We start from the raw sequence: 22,944 nt of genomic DNA, 5'->3' as shown, positions 1-22,944 counted from the left end.
CTGTTAATCTCAATTACAAAATTAGCCTCACAAATGTTCTATATGTTCCAGCTTTTTCTTTCAATCTAATCTCTATATCAAAACTTACTTCTTGCCTTCGATGTCATTTAACTTTCTGCTCTAACAAGTGTATCATACAGGACAGCAGAACCAGAGACAGGATTGGTTCAGCTGATTTCATTGGTGGCTTATATTGTTTAGATAGATCCATTTCACAGCATGTTCCTCCTCTCTTGAATTGTATAACTAAAACTGTTGGTCTTTGGCATCAAAGATTAGGTCATCCTTTTGATGAGAGACTAAAGACTTTACAAACCTACTATCCTGATATATCTGTTGAAAAATCTTATTTTTGTGATGCTTGTCATCAAGCTAAACAAAAGAAACTGCCCTTTTCTCTTAGCACTACTCATTCTGCACATATATTTGATTTAATTCACATGGATGTATGGGGTCCTTGTTCTGTTATCTCTATGCACGGCCATAGATATTTTCTCACTGTTGTTGATGATTTTTCCCGCTTTACTTGGATTTTCTCTATGCAAAATAAGTCTGAAGTTAGAGCTAATGTTGTGAGTTTTGTCTCTTACGTTGAAAATCATTTTCAAACAAAAGTCAAATCTATTCGTACTGATAATGGTGTTGAATTTGTGATGAAAGATTTTTTTTGCTTCAAAGGGCATTTTACATCAAACTTCATGCATAGAAACACCCGAGCAAAATGGTGTTGTTGAACGAAAGCATCAACATATTTTAAACGTTACAAGATCTCTCCTTTTTCATTCAAAACTCCCTGCTAATTTCTAGAATTTTGCTGTCCAACATGTTGTTTTCTTAATTAATTGTATTCCTACTCCTTTGCTCAAAAATGAAACACCATATGAAAAATTGCATGGAAAGTTGTGTGACATTTCTGACTTGCGTATCTTTGGTTGTTTGTGCTATTCCTCTACTCTTGTTGCTCATAGAAAGAAGTTGGACAGCCGCGCTGTTCCTGGTGTCTTTCTTGGTTTTAAACCACACACCAAAGGTTTTGTCTTTCTAAACTTAAAAAATCACAAAATTGAAGTTTCCATAAATGTTGTTTTTTATGAAAATTGTTTTCCATATTTTTTGAAAAATGAAAAAGATCCCAACAGTCTTTCGCTTCCCATACCACAACACTATGCTCAAACTTATGATGACATAAATCTGCATAATGACCATAGCTCTCCTGATAAAAATGATGATGATCTTTGTGTTGATAACAATGACGTGCCTGCTGTTACACTCAGAAGATCTGACCGTAATAGAAGGATACCAATCTATTTGCAAGACTTCCAGACTAGCAGTAATCAGGTTAGTACCAAGTATCCCATACAAACTTACATTAATTTTAATTCCCTATCCTCTAATTTTAGATATACCATAATGTCTATCTCTTCTCATGATGAGCCTCAAAACTATGAGGCAGCCATTCAGAATCCTCTTTGGGTCCAAGCAATGCAGAATGAGTTAGCAGCCCGCGCTGTTCCTGGTGTCTTTCTTGGTTTTAAACCACACACCAAAGGTTTTGTCTTTCTAAACTTAAAAAATCACAAAATTGAAGTTTCCATAAATGTTGTTTTTTATGAAAATTGTTTTCCATATTTTTTGAAAAATGAAAAAGATCCCAACAGTCTTTCGCTTCCCATACCACAACACTATGCTCAAACTTATGATGACATAAATCTGCATAATGACCATAGCTCTCCTGATAAAAATGATGATGATCTTTGTGTTGATAACAATGACGTGCCTGCTGTTACACTCAGAAGATCTGACCGTAATAGAAGGATACCAATCTATTTGCAAGACTTCCAGACTAGCAGTAATCAGGTTAGTACCAAGTATCCCATACAAACTTACATTAATTTTAATTCCCTATCCTCTAATTTTAGATATACCATAATGTCTATCTCTTCTCATGATGAGCCTCAAAACTATGAGGCAGCCATTCAGAATCCTCTTTGGGTCCAAGCAATGCAGAATGAGTTAGCAGCCCTTGCAGCTAATAAGACCTGGAGTATTACAGATCTTCCCCCTGGAAAATCTGCCATTGGTTGTAGATGGGTTTACAAGATCAAATATCACTCAAATGGTACTATAGAAAGATATAAAGCCAGGCTAGTAGCGAAAGGCTACAATCAAATGGAGGGTCTAGACTTCTTAGATACGTTTGCACCAGTAGCAAAGTTAACCACTTTAAGGCTTCTCCTGGCTCTTGCTGCAGCAAAAGATTGGGATCTTAAGCAATTGGATGTGAACAACGCTTTCCTTCATGGAGACTTAAATGAAGAAGTTTACATGAAGCTTCCCCCTGGTTTTCCAGTAGCAAATAGGAATAAAGTGTGCAAACTTCAAAGGTCTCTGTATGGCCTCAAGCAAGCCGGACGCCAATGGTATGCCAAACTTTCCAATTTTCTCAAATCTCATAACTATAATATCTCCACTGCTGACCACTCTCTTTTCTTGAAACATGATGGAGAGAAAATAACTGCACTTCTTGTCTATGTGGATGACATAGTCTTAACTGGGAACAACCTTGCTGAAATTAATCAAATCACAACCTTGCTTCATCAGCATTTCTGCATCAAGAATTTAGGGGATCTTACATACTTTCTAGGCCTCGAAATTGCAAGGAACAGCACTGGTATCCACCTTAGTCAACGAAAATACACCTTAGATCTCCTTACAGAAACTGGTATGCTTGCTTGTGCTCCTTCTCTCACACCCATGGCACATACTCTTCGCCTCACTGCTGATAAAGGAGAAAGACTCAATGAAGAAGAAGCTACATCCTATAGAAGACTGGTAGGACGCCTCATTTACCTTACCAATACACGCCCAGATATTGCCTATGCTGTCAACCACCTCAGTCATTTTGTATTTGCACCTACCAACATTCATTCTCAGGCAACTTTTCATGTTCTCAAATATTTAAAGGCCTCACCTGGTGCTGGTATCTTTCTCCATAACAATACTCCTGTGCAGATCAAAGCGTACAGCGATTCAGATTGGGCCACTTGCCCCGAGACCAGAAAATCCATCACGGGCTTCTGTGTATATTTGGGTGAGACTTTGATCTCCTGGAAATCAAAGAAACAACAAACGATTTCAAGAAGCTCCTCTGAAGCAGAATACAGAGCATTAGCTGCTACCACATGCGAAATTCAATGGCTGGTCTACCTTTTACAAGATCTTCGAATTCCCTTCATTCAACCTGCTCTTTTATACTGTGATAGTCAGTCAGCAATCCAGATTGCTCACAATCAAGTTTTCCACGAACGAACAAAGCATATAGAGATTGACTGTCATGTAGTTCGAGAAGAACTCAATCAAGGACTGATCAAGTTGCTTCCTGTCTCCTCCTCCATGCAAACTGCAGATTTTTTCACGAAACCTCTACCACCTAAGATGTTCAAGACCTTATATTCCAAGCTGGGAATGAAGAATATCTATTCCCAGCTTGAGGGGGGATGTTAAAATATCTTTCTGTTATTGTATTTGTTTTGGAGTATTTTTCTGTTACAGCAACCATTACATTTTTTTCTGTTTTCTGTTTTTGGGCCTTTGTGGGTCTTTGGGCTCTTACGTGTGCCTATATTGTTTTACTTTCTGAATAACACTTGTATTGTACACTTTTTATTAATCAATTAATGAAACCTTCTTTCTTTCTCTCAAAGCTTCTCTTCACTCTTTCTCTGAACTTCTCTGTATTCACGGTTCTTGTTTTTGGCTCTCTCTTTTATTGCTCTTTTACTGCAATTGGCCATTTTTGTGATTAATATTTACAGAACCTATGAAGAATTCAATGGTAGAAGAACTTGGGATCAACCGTTTTTTATTTTCTATTTCAATCTCTTTTATATTTTCTGCATAATTATCTTAACCCCTTTTTATTATTATTGTTATTACTAACTTTTCATTGCTTGTAGATAGATTGTGAATTTGGTTAACTGAATCACTATTGGATTCGTTGGGAGACGACTTGGGGTCATTTTACCACAATTATAATATCATCTCTCTAGTGTTGAACAAGTCTACGCTAGAATTATATTAATTTGACAGCAAAACGACAGCTATCAAATTTGGCGTTCTTGCCGGGGATTCCAATTTGATTTTGGTTATCAGATTTTTCTTTTTTATTTGCATAATTTTTTTTTTCCTAATTTTTTTTCTGCATATTTAACTTGTGTTTTCTTCCTATTAGTTTTTATTTATTTAGTATAGCAATAAAAAAACGAAAAAAAAAATCTAATATTTAGGATATCTCTTATCTTTATTTTATTTTGATTTATTTTTATTTTCTTTCTTTATATCTTTTATCTTTTTTTTGTTTTGATTTGTTTTTATTTTATTTTATCTCATATATCTTTTATCTTTATTTTTTTTGTTTTGATTTGTTTTTTTTTATTCCTTTATATCTTTTATCTTTATCTTATTTTGCCTTTATTTTATATATTTTCTATTTTTAGTTATTTATTTTATTTTGTTTTGTCATCTTTATTTATTTCTATTTTTGTTTTTGTTTACTGTTTTTATTTTCTATATTTTATTTATTTTTACATAATTTTTTTTCTAACTATCTTTTTAAGCATTAAGTGTAGCATTTGCATTAGTTTTATTTTATAGATCTTGCATTTAGGGTAGACACTTCAATTGCTACTCTTTGATTTTTTAATATTGAAAGCAATTCAGGGAAGACTCTGGCTAGGAAAGACTTGGTTTCTAAGTTTGTCCACTTGTTACTCACCTCTCTTTCCTAGGAGTTTACTTGGTTTGCTTTTCAATTTAAAAGAAAAGTTTGCTCTGAGGCGTCTAATAGGTGTTGGTGTCCATTACATATCTCCCCTGTTTTCAATTCTAAAATGGAACGGAAATTAGCTGAACAAATTTACAATTATGATATTCATTGTGAGCCATATTTGAAGCAATTTTCACAGTTTTATAAACAACTTTTACCGCAATGTGAACCCTACTTTCAACAGCCTTAACATTATAATTCATATTATCAACAATGTGAGCAGCCTTTGCAGCAATGTGAACCCTACTTTCAGCCACCTCAACATTATAATTCATATTATCAGCAATATGAACAGCCTTTGCAACAATGTGAGTCTCACTTTCAACAGCCTCAACATTATAATCCATATTATCAATAGTCTTATGAGCAACCTCAACAACAACCATATTATCAGCAAAACTATTTTGATGAAAGTCAAACATCTTTTCAACCATTTGTGCAAACTGATAATACTCCTCGTAATCTTGAAGAACCAACTTTAGAGGAGTTGATGAGGAAAATGACGGACATTAACACAAAATTTCAAGAATGGACGACTGAAAAAATTGATATTCAAAAGGAAGAACCAAGGCAAATGAAGGAGATCAACATGAAATATGATCAAGAATGGGCGGCTAACAAAATTGCAATTCAAAAGGAAGAACCAACTTTAGAGGAGTTGGTGAGGCAGATGAAGGAGATGAACATGAAATATGATCGAGAATGGGAGGCTAAAAAATTCTAATGCAAAAGGAGGCTGATGTTGTAGCAAGAAGAGAGAAAACTGATCAAATGATTGGAGAGATTGCAGATTATGTTCAAGAGATGAAATCACCTCATGATCTAGATATAACTCTTGATTCAGGCACTGATGGAATGTCTAACCTTGAAGCACCTACCTCTGCCATAGACACTCTCGAAAAGAAGTGGGGCATATCAACTCTTTTTAAAGTTAATCCACTGAGCTTGCTGAACCTAAGATTGCTACACCATTGAATGCTACTGTCCAACCTCTACTGATGGAGGAGAAATCATTGCTAAATCATGAGGGATTAAATTGTGACATGTGAAGATCATTTAGTGCATCACATAAACACTGAGGATGAAAATGTGTTTGAGTTTCCAAGAGATTTTAACTTCTCCAATCCAATTAAATGTACAGATAATGAGATAGATGATTTCTTAGAATGCACTGACTCTTGTGATGTAGGTCTTGATAGAGAAGTTGTTGATGTTGCTATACTTGCTGAATCTACTGAAAAAGATTGTGCACTAGCAGATGACTCTGACATGGTTTTGGAGGTAATACAAGAAGAGGAAGAACAGACATTACCCATATTTCAAGTAGATGCTGCTAGTGGAGAAGAAGATGATATTATTCTTCCATCCTTGAAACTTCAAATAGTGCAACTTCCACTAATTAAGGTGAAACCCATATCACTCATTCCATCATCTCCACTGGCTACACCTTTTATCATAGTTGGAACATTTGAAGCACCATCTACCAGCCACCACCACCACCTCTTAACTTACATTTCATTCCATCTCCCACCCCAACTAGACCGTATACCCTAGCTAGACTGTCAAGCCTTAGACCACCACCCTTAGACGATCCCCAAACAGTTAACCATATCAGATCGTCTATGATGAATAAATTTTTTTCTTCCATCTATACTCTAAAAAGTACCATCATCCATTCATGAAAGAAACTGTACCATTTCACACACCCTCCAGACCTACCCCAGTTTCATCCACTATTTCAAGGCTTCTTCATCATAATATTTTTGTTACATAGTTTACCAAGGTACTGCATGCTTTGGTTAGATGCTCCAACTGATAGTGTTTCTACACCACTATGGATGAAGAGTCTTAGTTTGTATTGTAGAGAGGATGGTTGAAAAAGTTGCAACTGCCACTTCCCTCAAGCTGAATGAGGGAGTACTTCTTCTCGCAGTTTTATCGTACACATTTATTTATTGATTTTACATTGAGGGAAATGTGTGATTTAAGTGTGGGGGAGGAGAATGATAGTTTAGGATTTATATTTTGTTGATTTGTTTTTGTGTTTTTTGTTTTTCTTTTATTTCCACTCATGTTTGCTTATAATCTAGAACTTAGCTTGATTCTTTTTTTTACAACTGTGATTTACGTGCATGAACTGATATGATAGAGGCATTCTTTATTTAAATTAATGCACTAGCCATATTAGCTGTGGGGGTGTATCTCATTTTCATAGTTTACCTCTTCGGTTTTAAAAGAAGAAAAAAAAGTAAAGGGATAGAAAAAAAAAAGGAATACAACAAGAAAAAGAAAAGGCAAAGCAAAAATAAAGAAAATAAGAGTGGATCCTCTAATACATTGGATTGACTGTCTATTATATGAAAAAAAATGATATCTTGAAATAAAAAGAGGAGTTGAATTGTCATAATACTTACACTTGTTTTCAGACCTATCCTCTATTGCTCCTTTGTTTTTCTATGGTTTTTAAGCCTAATTTCCCCCTTTTACCTACCTTTACCTTAGCCTCATTACATCCCTTATGAAGTCCACTTGATCTTTGATTGCATGTTTTTTCGGTTGTTGTGAATATTAGATTCTTGCTAAGCATATGGTAGTGTTTGTCTGCATGGGTGCTGAGTGTAAATACAAACCCTAAACACTTGAGAGTTGGAGAGTGTCCAGTGAAGTTTTGTCAATTTTGATTCAACCTTCGATTTCAAATTACCTGCTTGTATATTAAAAATATAGGAATTTCCATTCACATTTCTCTATTCCTTGATGTATTGAAATTATATCATGTTTTCATTATGCATTCTTAGAATTTGCTATTTTTTATTTGCACTGTTTTTCTTTTCTTTTTAAACCTAAGAATGTTTTGCCCGGGAGTGCAAAAGGATAAGTGTGGGGTATTTGATGAGCATATATTTATTCACACTCACTAGCCTTATTCATAGATTATTTGACTATAATAATAAATAAATTCATTTTTTTAATTAATATTCTTATAATTGGGTTTATTTGGGCCCTAACTATTATTATTGTTAATTTTGTGTTTTTAGAGTAAATTATCTGGAGGAAGCATCTACCATTGTGAATGGGCCAAATATGCAAAAGTCCAAGTTGCTTGTTTGAATCAAAACAGAAAACAAATTATGAGGAGAAGAAAGAGAAAATAAAAGCTACAAGATCCCAGAAACAGAATTGGAAGCAAATCTTCTGCAAAATAAAAAGAATTATGGAAAGTGGAAACTGTTTACAAAATCTAAACTGCAATATTTTCCCAAGATCCTTGGAGCAGAAAAGCCTATAAAAGGACACAAGCATCAAGGAGAAAATGGAGCTTCATAGCGCTTTCTTAGTTTCTTTTATTCTTTATAACTATTTTGTTTTGCCTTCGCATGGAAGGCTAAACCTTTTTGGTTGATTCTTTTGTAATTCCCTATTGAGTTATGAGGTTTTGTTCAATAAAAGTTTCATTTTTCAATTCTTTATAACAGTTGTTTTTATTGTCTAATCTTCTGGAAAACTAGTTTTTGTGAGAGGTTGTACTTGAACGCATGATTGAGAGTCTTCCTTATCTTAAACTTTGGTTTCTTAGTTAGTTCGCATTGTTCTAATTAATTTCTTGGGCGCATGATTCAAGAGAGAGGATATAAGCATTCTCATGGAGTATACGCATGGAACAAAGTGGGTATTGATTAAACTAGTAGACGCATGTTTTACTGGTGAGTTTCAGTTGAATCAGATCGACGCATGTTCAATCTGGTTTAACTGTATTGGAGGATTGAGAAATGATTAATATTTAGAGAACCTATGAAGAATTCAATGGTAGAAGAACTTGGGATCAACCGTTTTTTATTTTCTATTTCAATCTCTTTTATATTTTCTGCATAACTATCTTAACCCCTTTTTATTATTATTGTTATTACTAACTTTTCATTGCTTGTAGATAGATTTTGAATTTGGTTAATTGAATCACTATTGGATTCGTTGGGAGACGACTTGGTGTCATTTGACCACAATTATACTATCATCTCTCTAGTGTTGGACAAGTCTACGCTAGAATCATATTAATTTGACAGCAAAACGACAGTTATCAAATTTGGTGTCGTTGTCGGGAAACAAGATATACTTAAAGTCTTAAAATAATATAAGTTCACCCTCTCAGTTGTACCAATCAGTCTCTGTGAATTTTCTTGAAAATAAAACAGTTTGAAGAGTGAAAAAAGTAACACAACCCATTATGTTTTACAATCTTGAGATAGAATAAAATTGACATAGAAGGAAGGAATGTATAACACATTATTCAATTCAAGAAACTCAAATATTTTAATGGTTTTAGCAAGATTGACAAGTACACTATTAGGAAATTGTTAAATAATAACCGATATTTGTGACCGAAAAATGTCATCATTATTAATGATCAAATCATTGATCGAAAAAATGTGGTCACTATTAGTTATCAAAATTTATTTTTATAATTTAATAATCGACATAGTGATTACATGTTTAGCCACAGAAAAACGGTCACAATATTGGTCACAAAATCGATCACCAAATCAATCATAAAATTGATCAAAGAAAATCAGTAACAAAATCAGTCACTAAATTGGTCACAGAAAATCAATGACTACTAAATTTTTTTCCCTCAACATTTTATGTATATTTCCCTCTTCCAATTTTCATGTTCATAATAACATTATTGAATAATGTTAATATTAATAAAATTAATAATTATTACAATAACATTGATCACTAAATGCCTTTGGTCTTCTGGTTACAGGCTCTTGTACTTAGTGGACTTGGGTTCAAATACTTCAAGCAACTAAATGTTAATTTTAACTTTAATAGCTTTAATAATTATATAGTAAAAATATAATTGTAGAAATAAATTATAAGAATGATACATTTATAAATAATATTTTTAAATTATTAATAATAATAAAAATAATTTTTTAGTGACTGGTTTTTTGGTTAAGATTTATGGTTATTCTTGTTGTTACCGTTATGAGACACACTAAAATTTCAGGAGTATTTGTGAGTGAAAGGATAAATAATCTTTATCAAAGTAAATGTGATAAGTAGCCCATGTGGCTAATATCTAAAGGTTTTGACTTTTCCCTGAATTCACATTATTAGTGATTATCATATGAGGTGCTGACATGATTGAAAGTATGATGAGAGGAATCAACTTGCGATTGTTAAAGATGAATCATAATTTTTTTTATATTGCTTGAGTTAATCCTTGCTTGGAATGTGTTGAATCTTCCTTACAAAATATCACACCTTAAAAGTTCTCGATTTTTGAGTGACTAATGTCAGGAAAAATAATTTCAAAAGTGTTGGGTCTTTAAAGGGAAAATTCACCAAGGAAATTCCACAATAATGACACCTCAATCAAAATATGGGATTGATATCACCCCAACACAAAACCTTAAAAACAATGGGCTTGTAGATCTTCTTCCTTATATATTTCTCAACTTTGTTACTTCTACTCAGTGTGGAACTTAGACTCATATTTGGATTCCTAACAACATCAAGAAGACTTTTGATAAAAGGATCATATTGTACTTGTCTGAGTCGGTCACCAAGACGAATCATCGAATTTAAAACCATTATTGGGTCTTTCAAGGAGAGATTTTGATGGAGGACCATCCACCTAAAGGCAACCACCACAACTCAGGCTAAGATCATAGATGAAAATAGATTAGAAATCCATAAATTCTACATTTTGGCCTTGTAAAACTATACAAAGTAAAGTAGGTTTCCTTTCTCTGGCTTTGTATTCTAAGCCATAGTTTTCCTTTATTTTTTAGGCATGTTTAAAGCTCATCAAAAGGAAGAAGGAGAGGCTTCTAGAAACCTTAACTTGGGAAGCAAGCTAGGGTTTCTAAGAAGCATGGGCGTCAATGTTGATCCTAACCCTAACTTGTCATGCAAGCTAGGGTTAACGTAGCTTCACTTCCACGCTATCTTCCCTTTTAAATTCCTATAAATAGGGTTGCCTTCTCATTGTATTTTCAGACTTGATAAATGAGTAAAGAAACTCTGCATATTCAGAATTCTTACTTTCTTGCCTCACTCTCTCTTTTCTAGAGTTCCAAGAACCTAGAGCTAGAGAAACCTTTGAAGAAGCTTATTCTTCTTCAAGCTTTACATGCAACTCTTGCACTTCCCCCAATTGAAATTCATGCTTCTTTCATTTGAAATATTTCGTTGCAAATCCTCCAAGCCTCCTTCCATCAATTCAACTTGGAATTCCATGAAGCAACTCTTCCTCCATCAGATTTACTAGGGAGATTCCACAACAATGAGACCTGAGTCAAACCCACGTATGGGATTGATAGTTTTCGTTTTACTATCAAATTAAAATGATTCCAACATAGGCCTGTCTAATGCTAGAGAGATGATAGTATAATTATGGTCAGATGACCCTAATTCGTCTCCCAACAATAATAAAATCAGTAAATCAGTGTTTAGAATTTATCTACAAGTAAGAAAAGTTAGCAATAGCAATAAAGAGATTAAAACAACAAATAAAAAGTGGTTGATCACCAAGTTCTTCCACCAATGAATTCCTCACAAGTTCTTAAAAGATTATTTCTTTCTCAATCCTCAAACATAATTAAACTAGATTCAACATGTGTCAATTTGATTCAACTTGAAACTCACCAGTAAAGCATGCGTCTACTACTTTAATAAGTACCCACACCTACTTTGTTCCATGCGTATACTCCATGAAAATGCTTATCTTTTCTCTCTTGAATCATGCACCCAAGAAATTAATTAGAACAATGTGAACTAACTAAGGAAAACACTCAATCATGCGTTCAAGTACAACCTCTCACAAAAACTTGTTTTTCAGGAGATTAGAATATTAAAACAACTGTTATAGAGAATTAGAAAACAAAACTTTTATTGATCAAAACCTCATAACTCAATAGAGAATTACAAAGGAATCAACCAAAAAGGTTTAGCCTTCCATGCAGAAGCAAAACAAAAGAATTACAAAGAAGAAAAGAAACTAAGAAAACCCTATGAAGTTTTTCCCTTTCTCCTTGAAGCTTTTATATTTTTATAGGTTTTTATGCTCCAAGGATCTTTGGAAAATATTATGGTTTAGATTTTGTTAACAATTTCTGAGTTTCCTACTTTTCAGAATTCTTGTATTTTGCAGAATATTTGCTTCCAATTCTGTTTCTGAGATATTGTAGATTTTTTTTTTCTTCTTCTCCTCGGATTTTGTTTTCTATTTTGATTCAAAGAAGAAACTTGAACTTTTGCATATTTAGCCCATCTGTAAAGGTAGACACTTCCTTCAAACTAATATAAAAAACACAAAATTAACACAATAAAAATAGTTAAGGCCTAAATAATCCCAATTATATAAATCTGAATTAAAACAATGGATTTATTTATTATTATAGTCCAATAATCTATGAATAAATCTATTGAGTGTGAATAAATATATGCTCATCAGGGATTGACACCACCTCCAACCCAAAACCTTAAGGCAATGGGTTTGTGGGCTTTTTCCTTATATTTTGTTCAACTTTTTCACTTCTACTCAATGTAGGACTTGGACTCACACTTGGATTCCTAACATGATGCATGAATCAAAGCTCTCTACCATAGCTGGCAAAAACTCATCCAACCACAACATATACTGAATAAAAAGGTCAAAGACCTAGAGCCCTGATTAGGAGTTAACAAACAAATTGGGCATGCATCCATCCTTGTTGCATCTAAGAACATATTTGAAAGGGTCAATTTTAAGATAACAAAAAGTATAGGGCAACTAATGGAAGATATCTAATCTAGGGAACAACCATTAGAGCCATGACCATAAGAATATATGAAGATTGGATCTCAACCATCAGTAGACCTAAGCTTTTATCATCATGGATTAGGCTTTAGTTTGTAAATATTGTATATAATATAATAGGTTTTGTGGCCCTGGTATTGGGCCATGTAGTGTAATATAATTGAGCCTTTTATTTGGGCCAAGTAGATAGGATTTTGGGTATGTATTTGGATCTTGAGTATATTATGGTTAAATTAGGGCTTTTTGAGTCTAGTTCGGATTTTAATAGGGCTTCCAAAGGCCCACGAGAAACCCTAGGTTGGTCAAGGTTAAGAGTAGATGCATGCTTCCCTTACTTTAGGCATGTGCTTAAATGTCAAAAGCATAAGTGGAGAAGTGACACTTGATCCACAACAGGTGTCATATTTGAAGGAGATTTTGAATTCAAAAGCTATGGTTTCCTCTCATGAATGGACAAGTGGCGCATAGAGTGGATCAAATGCTACTTGTCCCTTCATGCTTTCTACATTTGTGAACATGCCTAAAACAAGGGAGACATGTGTCTCTTCTTAACCCTAGAATGGCCTAGGGTTTCTCTTGGGTCTTTGGAAGTCCAATTGAAACCCTATCTAGCAAGAAATTCTTCTCTAAACCTAACCTACTCAAGTCCCAAATATAATTCTAAAACCCTAAACTACTTGGCCCAAATACATGGCTCAATTATTTTACATTGTTTGGCCCAATATAGAGGCCAGACAATTTGTTCTATACTATACAATGTTTACAAACTAAAGTCTGACTCATGATGATAAAAGTTTGGGCCTACTGAGATCAGTTGAGACTTAATCTTCTTGTATTTTTCTAGTCATGACTTTAATGATTGTTTCCTGACTTAGATGTATTCCATCAACTGCTTTATACATTTTATTGTCATAGAGTTAACCTCTTCAAAGATGTTCTTAGATCAACAAGGATGAGTGGACGCTCAATCAGGGTCAATATTCTTGTAGGCTCTTGGTCAACACTTTAGATCTTCAACCTCTTTGTTCTATAAATGTTGTGGTTGGATGAATTTTCATAAATAACTCTAATATCGTATTAACAATTTATCATCAATAGAAAATAATAATAAAAAAGTATCTAAAGAAGACGAATGATTTTTTCTCTTATTAATATGTAAATAATCAATTATGCATTATTTGTAATTGTTAAGATTATGTGAGTCTAACACATATTAATCAAATTCTGATTGATTATTAGAAATCTTTAACTGATTAATTTAATTTAAGTTTTTTGTTGGAATCGATGACTTCAGTCTTAATTAAGAAAAGTTCTTTAAATACATGCACATTAACTAATGAATAATTAAATAATTTTGAATGCATAATAAATCCTACAAAAACATTATTAAATAAAAACTAATTTTATAAAAAAATATTTAATTATTATATTAATTAAATTAAATATTATTTTAAGAATTAAAAAAATTATTAATATTTAAATTAATTTCTATTATTAATAAATAGTTTCTAAATTGATATTTAAGAAACTATCAAATTTAACTACAACTTTAAAACAGTAACTAAAACCTTTATATCTAATTAGACATTAATTTTAAAATTAATTTAAAAATTTTATTAATAATAAAAATTATTTTAAATGTCAATATTTTTTAAAAACTTAAAATAGTATTCAATTTAATCAATATAATAATTAATTATTATTTTATTTTTAAAATTAATTTTTATTTAATAATTATTTTATATTAAAAGTATTTTTTTATTCAATTTAAATTGGTTTAGTTTTCATTACAAGATCTGTAACCTAATCAAATTAAAAAAAATAGTTAGTTTTCGATTTTTTTATCGATTTTTGGTTTGTTCAAGTATTTAATTTTTAGGGCAATTATTGTAGTTTGTATCTGGCTAGATCTATCATTGAACACTTTCAAGCTTAGCCTACCATAGTTCATGTGCCTACCTTTAACTTTTGTCTTCGCTTTCTTATTTCATATTTGTTGTTACTATCATGTCTAGATCTAAAAAATAATTTTTTTAAACCCAGTATAATATGTACACTTCTAATGATTTCAAAATAGAAACTCAATTCAATTAATAATTATAGTCATATACTCCAATTATCTGCACAATCCAAATATAAGATTTGTCATTTTGAATACATTTTAAATCTAAAATTAAAATTTAAACTATTGGCTTAATTCGTTTTATCAACCATTGTGATTTGGTTCAAAAAATTATACTACATTTTAATTAAAAAAAAATACACAACTCATTGAGCATTAACTGAAGACCATGATGATGACCAAATTCATGCTATCAAAATGACAATTTTTTTTTCTTTTAATAAAATGAGGCACTACATTCCAACACCACAAGTGAACACTAATTAAGGAGATCTTCAACTCTCGAGTGAAATGAAAAGTTGAAAAAGCATTTAAAATCTAATAATCACTCAAATTGTTATATTTTTTTTATCAACAATATATAATGATATTATTAAAACTTGACATCTTATATTATTTTAAAATATGATAAATATTTTGAGAAAAAACTAAATATCTAAAGTGAGTAACAATCACTTTATTTGCCTATGGAGGAAAGAATTTGCTAGAAATTACTCCATATCACGTTCCCAAAAGAAGGAATTTCTTGTGAACGTGTATTGTGTGTATGGTGTCCAAATTCAATGTAACATCATGACATTGTTCCACCTACCATATGTTTACAAACAATTAAACAAAATTCTGTTTATTAATAATTGATGTCAATGATTTATCTATTATTTTTCAAATTTAATGGCCCCCCTTATTAATATGGAACGATCAAAATTAATTTGATTAAATTTTCATAATTAATTTCTTTTAAATGGATTGATATCCATAAAAAATAGATGAACTTAATTGAATGCTTACTAAATGAATTAAATTAAAATCAATTAATTAATTCTTTTACTGAATCCATCACTATCCAAAATAAGATTTATCTAACTCATCATCTTGTTATCCTTATCGATGTAATATGTTTCTGCTTGATATATCTCAAATGCTCATAAATACAATTTGTTACTATATTATTCACATATTATAAATGTAATTTAATGAATATATTGTTGGTGTAAGAAGGTTATACAGTCAATTAAAAATTACCATTGATTATGTATTTTAAAATAATGATTAATTAGCTAAAAAATATTATTACTGTGAATTTTAAAACAATTATGGTAAAAACAATAAATTTTAATGATAATTTATGATTAGCAAAGATACAAAGTTGTTTTTCCTATACATCACATATTTTATATTGAAAAAAATCCAGAAATTTATAAGTGATCGACATATAAATTCAGAAGCATATTACAAACATCTTATCAACAACACTGTGGAGATGATTTCGGAATAAAAAAACTTATAAATAGATGATTTCGGAATAAAAAAACTTAAAAGATTTGTAAGTATTTATGACTGGTCAAACTAAATAAATATATATATATATATATGCTAATAATTCAGAAGTATGACTAGCATTATCCACAACGTGAGATTGTCTCAAATGAAAAACATCCTACAGATTTGAAATTTTTTATATATTTTTTAATCAACTAAAATAATAAAAAAATGTTCCTGTTAAGAAGATGGACCTAGAGAACTATTAAAGACTTCGTTTTCTTCATTTCTTTGGACAGGTTACTAAAACTTCACTACAATCATTTTGGCCTTCACGCTACTCCTTCGGCTCCCGGTCTCTCAATCTCACGTGAATGCTAAATGAGAGAAGTATCTGCAGAAGACACTCCGACACTTAAGTCAGTAAAAAGGGTATTCGACACTCGAAACAGTGATAATAACGTATCTTTCTTTTTGTAATGTGCGCTATTTATATTATTTTAATGTGCTTACCTTATTGGATCTGAATAGTGAAATGAATTACACTTACGATTGTATTACCTAATACTTAATGATAGTTCAGTCTAACTTTGATTTAAACGTTAATAGATTAAATATGTCAATCAGTCTGACTGTCCGTGTAGATTTCGATTAACTTGGTTAGAGAAACCGAGTTAGCAGTCGATCAATACCAGTAAAAAAAAATATCATCATTTCTAAAATTTTCAGTTTTGAGCAAGTCAGGACGACACATATTCCTTACTGCTGCTGCACTCATTTCATTCAGAGTAAATCCTAAACCGAAAATGGAGAACCACGCTGAGGCACAATAAGTGAAGAATTAATCTCTTTCATGACCAAATTCTCTCAACAAAAATTATCTTTTGAAACTTTTCATTTCACTTATATTCACTTAACAACTACTTTTTAAATAAAATATTATCTTAAAATGACATAAATAAAATATCATAATAAAATAATAATTTATAAAGTTATAAGAGAATTCCCAATTTTACCAGATCAACCTAGATCTACAAAATATTAAAATAATAATATTTTGCCACTTGTAGAATTGTCAACTCAGACTATGACACGTGAATATTATATTGGGACTCGTTAATTTTTCTTGTGGAAATTTAAAGAGGTTGAATGTACATAATTTTTTTTCTAAAAACCTCATGTCTAATTTTTATAAAAATGTTTAAGGACTCCTATTTTCTTCTATAATATCTCTGCTTATAAAAAATATTCCTTCCTCTGTAAAACTATAAATAAAATACTGAAAAAGTAAAAGCATATATCATCATAAATGTTGTCATTGGAATTATTGTATGCAATAATGATATCATTGATGATGACTACGTAAAAAGTAAATGAAATGTGAAAATAGCATAATAAATGAAGATAATGACAAGGCGAACATTGCACTTTTTGAGATGTCTATGGAACGAGAGAAAAATTTGTATCCACTGGAAATGATATTTTGATAGCCTTTTTTCGAGAATAATGTAATTGTTAAAAAAAATTGTAATTGTGAAAAAAAGTAATGAATATAAAATAATATATAAATTTATCAGGTTATAATATATCATTGTGGTATCTGTTCTTACAAAGATTAAATGTAGTTAATTAATGTGAATGCCCCCAACACGTTCATTCATATTAATTATTTCAGGACAACACGTACATAATCCTTAACGTCTGTTTCAGAGGAAGCGGAAAATCGAAGGCGTTGGTTTCCCAATAATTCATTCAAAACATCAAAATAATTAACCAAAATAACTGCTATGTTATGTAATATGAGATATTTATAAAAAAAATTATATCAATTACGTCATTTGGAGAATATTCAACTAACGATCTTGATCGAAAGCTGAAAAAAACCATAATGCACATAATCTTGGAAAACTGAAACACAACAATATTTAATTAATATATTTAAGACATATTGGATATTTGCAAAATATATCAAAGTTGAGTAAAACTTGCTTCATATTTCTATATATAAATTGCAAAACATTAACGGATAATTTATTGGGAAAGACATTTGTTAATTTGAATGTCATTTGTTGCAGAATTGGAGCAGTTGATTCTTCCAATAACTCACCACAGCATATGACATGGTTGCTTTTAATGATAAAATTCCAATATTGTGATGATCATTAAACATTGGTTTGGTCGTGATGTGAACATCTATGTCTGGTCGAGATCGATACGTACTGGTTGAGAGAGTTTGGAACGTTGTTCACAGGAAGACCACATGTTCAATGTTTTTTGCTGGTTTGTTGTTTCTGGGGATCAAACAACAGCACTCGATCACATGCTTCGGCTCATCTTTTAATTATTTATGCAGTAAAATTGTTACGTTTGATTTAGATGTATGATGAAGATATTGATGCATATCATAATAACTTATAGAATTTATAAGTTAGTATTAAAAGGCATAGTTGATGTTTTATACGATGTCTCACTTTATCCATGAACAAAAACATTAATTGTCAAGTTGCCCTCATTAGACACTGGGAATATTCTAAAGCATCTCTTTCAACAAAATATAATAAGAGAGAATTAAAGTACAACGAGTAAGCATATGCTTGTTTTGGATTTTAGTTACTTGATTTTATTATTAGTTTTAAAAATAATTCTTTTAATAAAGGGTAAATTTTTTGGCTATTTCTGCTTGATAATAATGCTTTTAGCCTGGAAAGAATTAAATTAAAGTAAAAGTTAAATATATTTTATATTAGTGTACCATAACATAAAATTAATTTTCGTTCTTTAACCATAAATCATCTAGATATTATATTTTGATGGTCTAAAGTTTAAATTAAGTATAAAAAATCATTTTCTGATTATAATAGAGGGACAAAAAATATATTTATTTAACCTTTAAATTAAGAAACAAGTAAATCGTTTGTAAAATAAATTAGATATTTTTTAAAAATGTTTCATATTTTAAATTGACTTAGTTGGTGAAATTTTTTTAAAAAATAATCGTCTTAACATTTTTCTCTTATGTGTTTCTTGAGAATGAAAGGAGAAGAAGATAATGGTAAGGAAGAAATATGAGCGGAAAAAAGTTTGGTTGAAATTATTTGAAATAAATGGTTAAATTTCCCAGAAGAAAATAACTGAGTTGATAACTAATCAAGAGAGGCAAAATTGATTATGTGATAATTTCTAACATAAATGAAGAACTTCATTATCATATATATGATGTCTGTATAATCAATTATTTATGCATACACAATCATTTTTTTTATTAAAATCTCATACAACTATTAGATATAAACCCCAAATGCAATTTCCTCTCATTTTAAAAAATAAACACATTTTCTCACTTTCTTTTTCACTCTATTCGACTTCAAAGAAACAATTTCACTTTTTAATTTTCATTTATTTTTCTTTGACTCCTCCATATTTTTTCTCTCACTTATTTATGTGTAATTTAACATACATCTAGAAATTTAAATATTTAATATATTAAATAGGGTGTTTTTACCGAAAACAAGTTCTATGAGTGTAACTCGACGAGGACCGTGAGTTCCTCGGGGAACGAGCCTTCAGTTGGTCTCCGATGATAGGGGAAGGTCCACCGACAAATTTAAGACTCTCTGATGTTTAAGTTAGTAGGAGTACAAAGATAGTATGTTCTTTAGTGTATGAGTTTAAGAGTATGAGATAAAATGAATCTGTACTTCCTGGATAGTGAATATTTGTAGGTTGATCAGGTGGTGTCCTAAGTGGACCTATTTTGTAACTACTATTTATTTCTTAAATAATCATTCCTCCTTTAAGGCCTATTAATTAGTCTGTTTTCTTTTTTATTGCCCTTTATGACGAATAAAGGCTCGGTTACGAAATTGGATACTAACCCCGAGCTAACGGTCGTGCCCGATCTCAAATCAGGTAGGTACATAAGGAATATCAAAACTCATTCAAAGCTTTTATTTTCTAAAAGCCCGACTTTGTGGTGTGAAGTTAATTTGCATAAAATTCATTATCATACGAGTGGAAGAGTCTTCCTTGATTTTTTTTTTTTATCTAGTTATTTAACTATTTGATTTAGATTTTTAACAAATATATTTCGTTTGAGAAAGAAAAAGAGAATCACTAGGAAAACGTTTTAACTCAATACCTAAAAAATATTCAAGATCATCAAGTTGTTTGGGAGCAAAGACTAGGTGCAGTTTAGAGATGTCAGACTGTAATAGTATAGAGGAAAAGCCTATGAAAATTACATCATCTACATAAATGAGAACATAAAAGCATCCTATAGCAAATTTCAACATCCACAAATAAGGATCATACTTACTTTGAACAAACCTGAAATCAACAAAGAGTGGTGGTGAGTTTCTCATACCAGGCTCTAGAGTTTTAAGCCATATATGGCTTTCTGGAGTTTAGAAACAAGAGTGGAATCAACTGACTCAAAACTAGATGGTTGAGTCATGTAAACATCTTGTAATAGAACATCATTTAAGAACACACTATTGATGTCAATCTTTTTGAACATAGGCTTTGATGTCTCCAAATCCAAGTGGATTGCTTGAAGACTCTGTTGTTGCTTGTGTGTGTGTGTTTTGTGTAGTTTGAATTTGTTAATCCCCTCATAGTTATGATCCAAGGTTGCGATTCAAGTTCTCTTAAAAAAGATATGCTTTCTAAAGAGAGTGGAAAATCAACTTGTTGAATTGTCGTTTCGACTAGTTGTTTTACACTTAGTGTTTTTGAAAAGAATTTGAAAAAGCTTGAAATTGGTTGACCTTGTTGCCAAGCCAATTCAACCAATTGTTTCGTGTTTTCAAACAGTTGATTTTTGGAAAATTTAACAAAATTTTGTTAAAGTGGTTTAATTTGCATTAAATATTTTTAACAACTAATTGGAGTATATATATAATCTATTTTATGTTCCTGGTTGTTAGTGATTCAGATTATCTCTTTCAAATCAGTTTTCTAAGATTGCTTCAAGCTTTGGATTCTTTCTGAGAGTGGAATAGGATTGCTTTGTGCTTTTCATTTTCAATTTGTGATTGAACCAAGTGTTATCATTCATTTTCTCTCTTGACTATTGTATTTATGTAAGAACTATTGTGGTGCAGATCCAGAGGTTGTTCTATGATATGTGGTGTTGTTTGCCAAATGTGGTGTGTGTTCTTGAAGGGTTCAAGATCACCACTTTGGTGTGTGTTGTATAATCAAGGTGTTTGATTGCTTAGTGGAATTCTCAAAGGTTTCTGAGGACTGGATGTAGCTCTGGATTAAGAGTGAATCAGTATAAAACCTTCTATGTTGATCTTTCTATCCCTTATCTAATTTAAATTTGTTCTGCTTTGATTTCATTGACTGCTGATAAAAACAACCGATTGTTTCACAAAAACAATCGGTTGATTTTCTGGAATCATATTAAAAACATATTTGTTTTTTGCTGAACTGATTTCTCCTTCATTGATTTCTCATTGGCTTTCAATCTACTTTCAACATTTGTAGAAAATCTTTCATAAACAATTCACCCCCCTCTCTTGTTTAAGGCCTACAACAAATCTTTTGAATGCGCCATTTGTTTGTAAGAGTTAAAATAAGATTAATGGGAATTGTAACAGGCCACTTGATAAAAAGTCTCAAAATAATCACATCCAAATTTTTTATAAAAACTTTTAGCCACTAGACGAACTTTGTATCTATTAATAATACCATTTGCATTTTCTTTAATTTGAAACGCCCATTTGTATCCAATTGCAGTTCATCTAGCTTGAAGAGAGGTGAGAGACCATGTGTCATTAGCTAATAAAGAATCATATTCCTGATAAGTGTCAAATTTCAATAATATTTCATATTAAAATACAGGCACTTATGAGTACTAATTGCTAAAATAAGTATAAAATAATCCCTGATTTATGAATTTATACATTTTTAGATATTTTATGATTTGTATTTGAATAAGAACGATTTATTTCCAAATTTTGTGTTAATTTCAGGATTCTAGGGGATAATGGAGATAATGGGGCAAAAGAAAATATACAAAGCTAAAAAGAGAAAGTTTGATTGCATCAACACTCAGCAAAGTGGCCCAACACGAAAAAAGCATCAACTGCCACTAGGGGAGCTCGCTTAAGCAAGCTATATCTCGTTTGAGTGAGATAGCACCAGTGAAGTTGGGTTGGACGTCATTTTGCTCGCTCAAGCGAGAATCCACTTAAGCCCATGAAAAATAGGTTAAATAGGGGGCTTAAGACACAACCCTAGTGTGCAAAATTGAGAGGAAAACACCATTGAGTGACTCGTCAAGGAGAAACATCCTGGATCTTCTTTTCATGTCATCCCTACGTGTAATAGGTATCATGAGTGACTAATTCTACCCTTTGGAAATTGGGAGTAATCTGTTCAAACTCTGATGTATTGAGATGATATTTAAATATAATATTGTGTTTTTATTGATTATTGGTATTATTGTTTTGCTTCTAATTCTTGATCTAGAATCTTAAATCTGATTGGGAAGTATTTTTAGGGTTCTGGCCTAAACGATAATACTTAACATATTTGAGTGCAAGAAATAGACATGAAATGTTAATTGTCATCAACGTCTAATTTTAAAGATAAGTTGTTTTTATAAATATGCGAGAAATCAATATTTAGGAAACATCTTAATAATTTTATATGTGAGAAATCGATATAAATGAATTTTATACGGTATCAATATCAATCAACAAACATAATGTTATCATGCTAATCAAAATACATAAGAGTGGGGAAGATGTAACTCAATTCCTATTTTTTCAATTGAAGCAACAAATTCCTGATAAACTAGAAAAGACTCAATTTCATCAAATGAAAAGAAATCTAGCTTGCTATTGATAAGACAAATAAATTATTCATATTCAATAGGAAGACCTCTAATAAGAACATCCAATTGCTCATGTTTAGAGACCGGAT

Source organism: Phaseolus vulgaris, chromosome 7, assembly GCF_000499845.2.
Source record: "Phaseolus vulgaris cultivar G19833 chromosome 7, P. vulgaris v2.0, whole genome shotgun sequence".
Taxonomy (NCBI): Eukaryota; Viridiplantae; Streptophyta; class Magnoliopsida; order Fabales; family Fabaceae; genus Phaseolus; species Phaseolus vulgaris.
Note: the sequence above shows the minus strand (reverse complement) of the source record.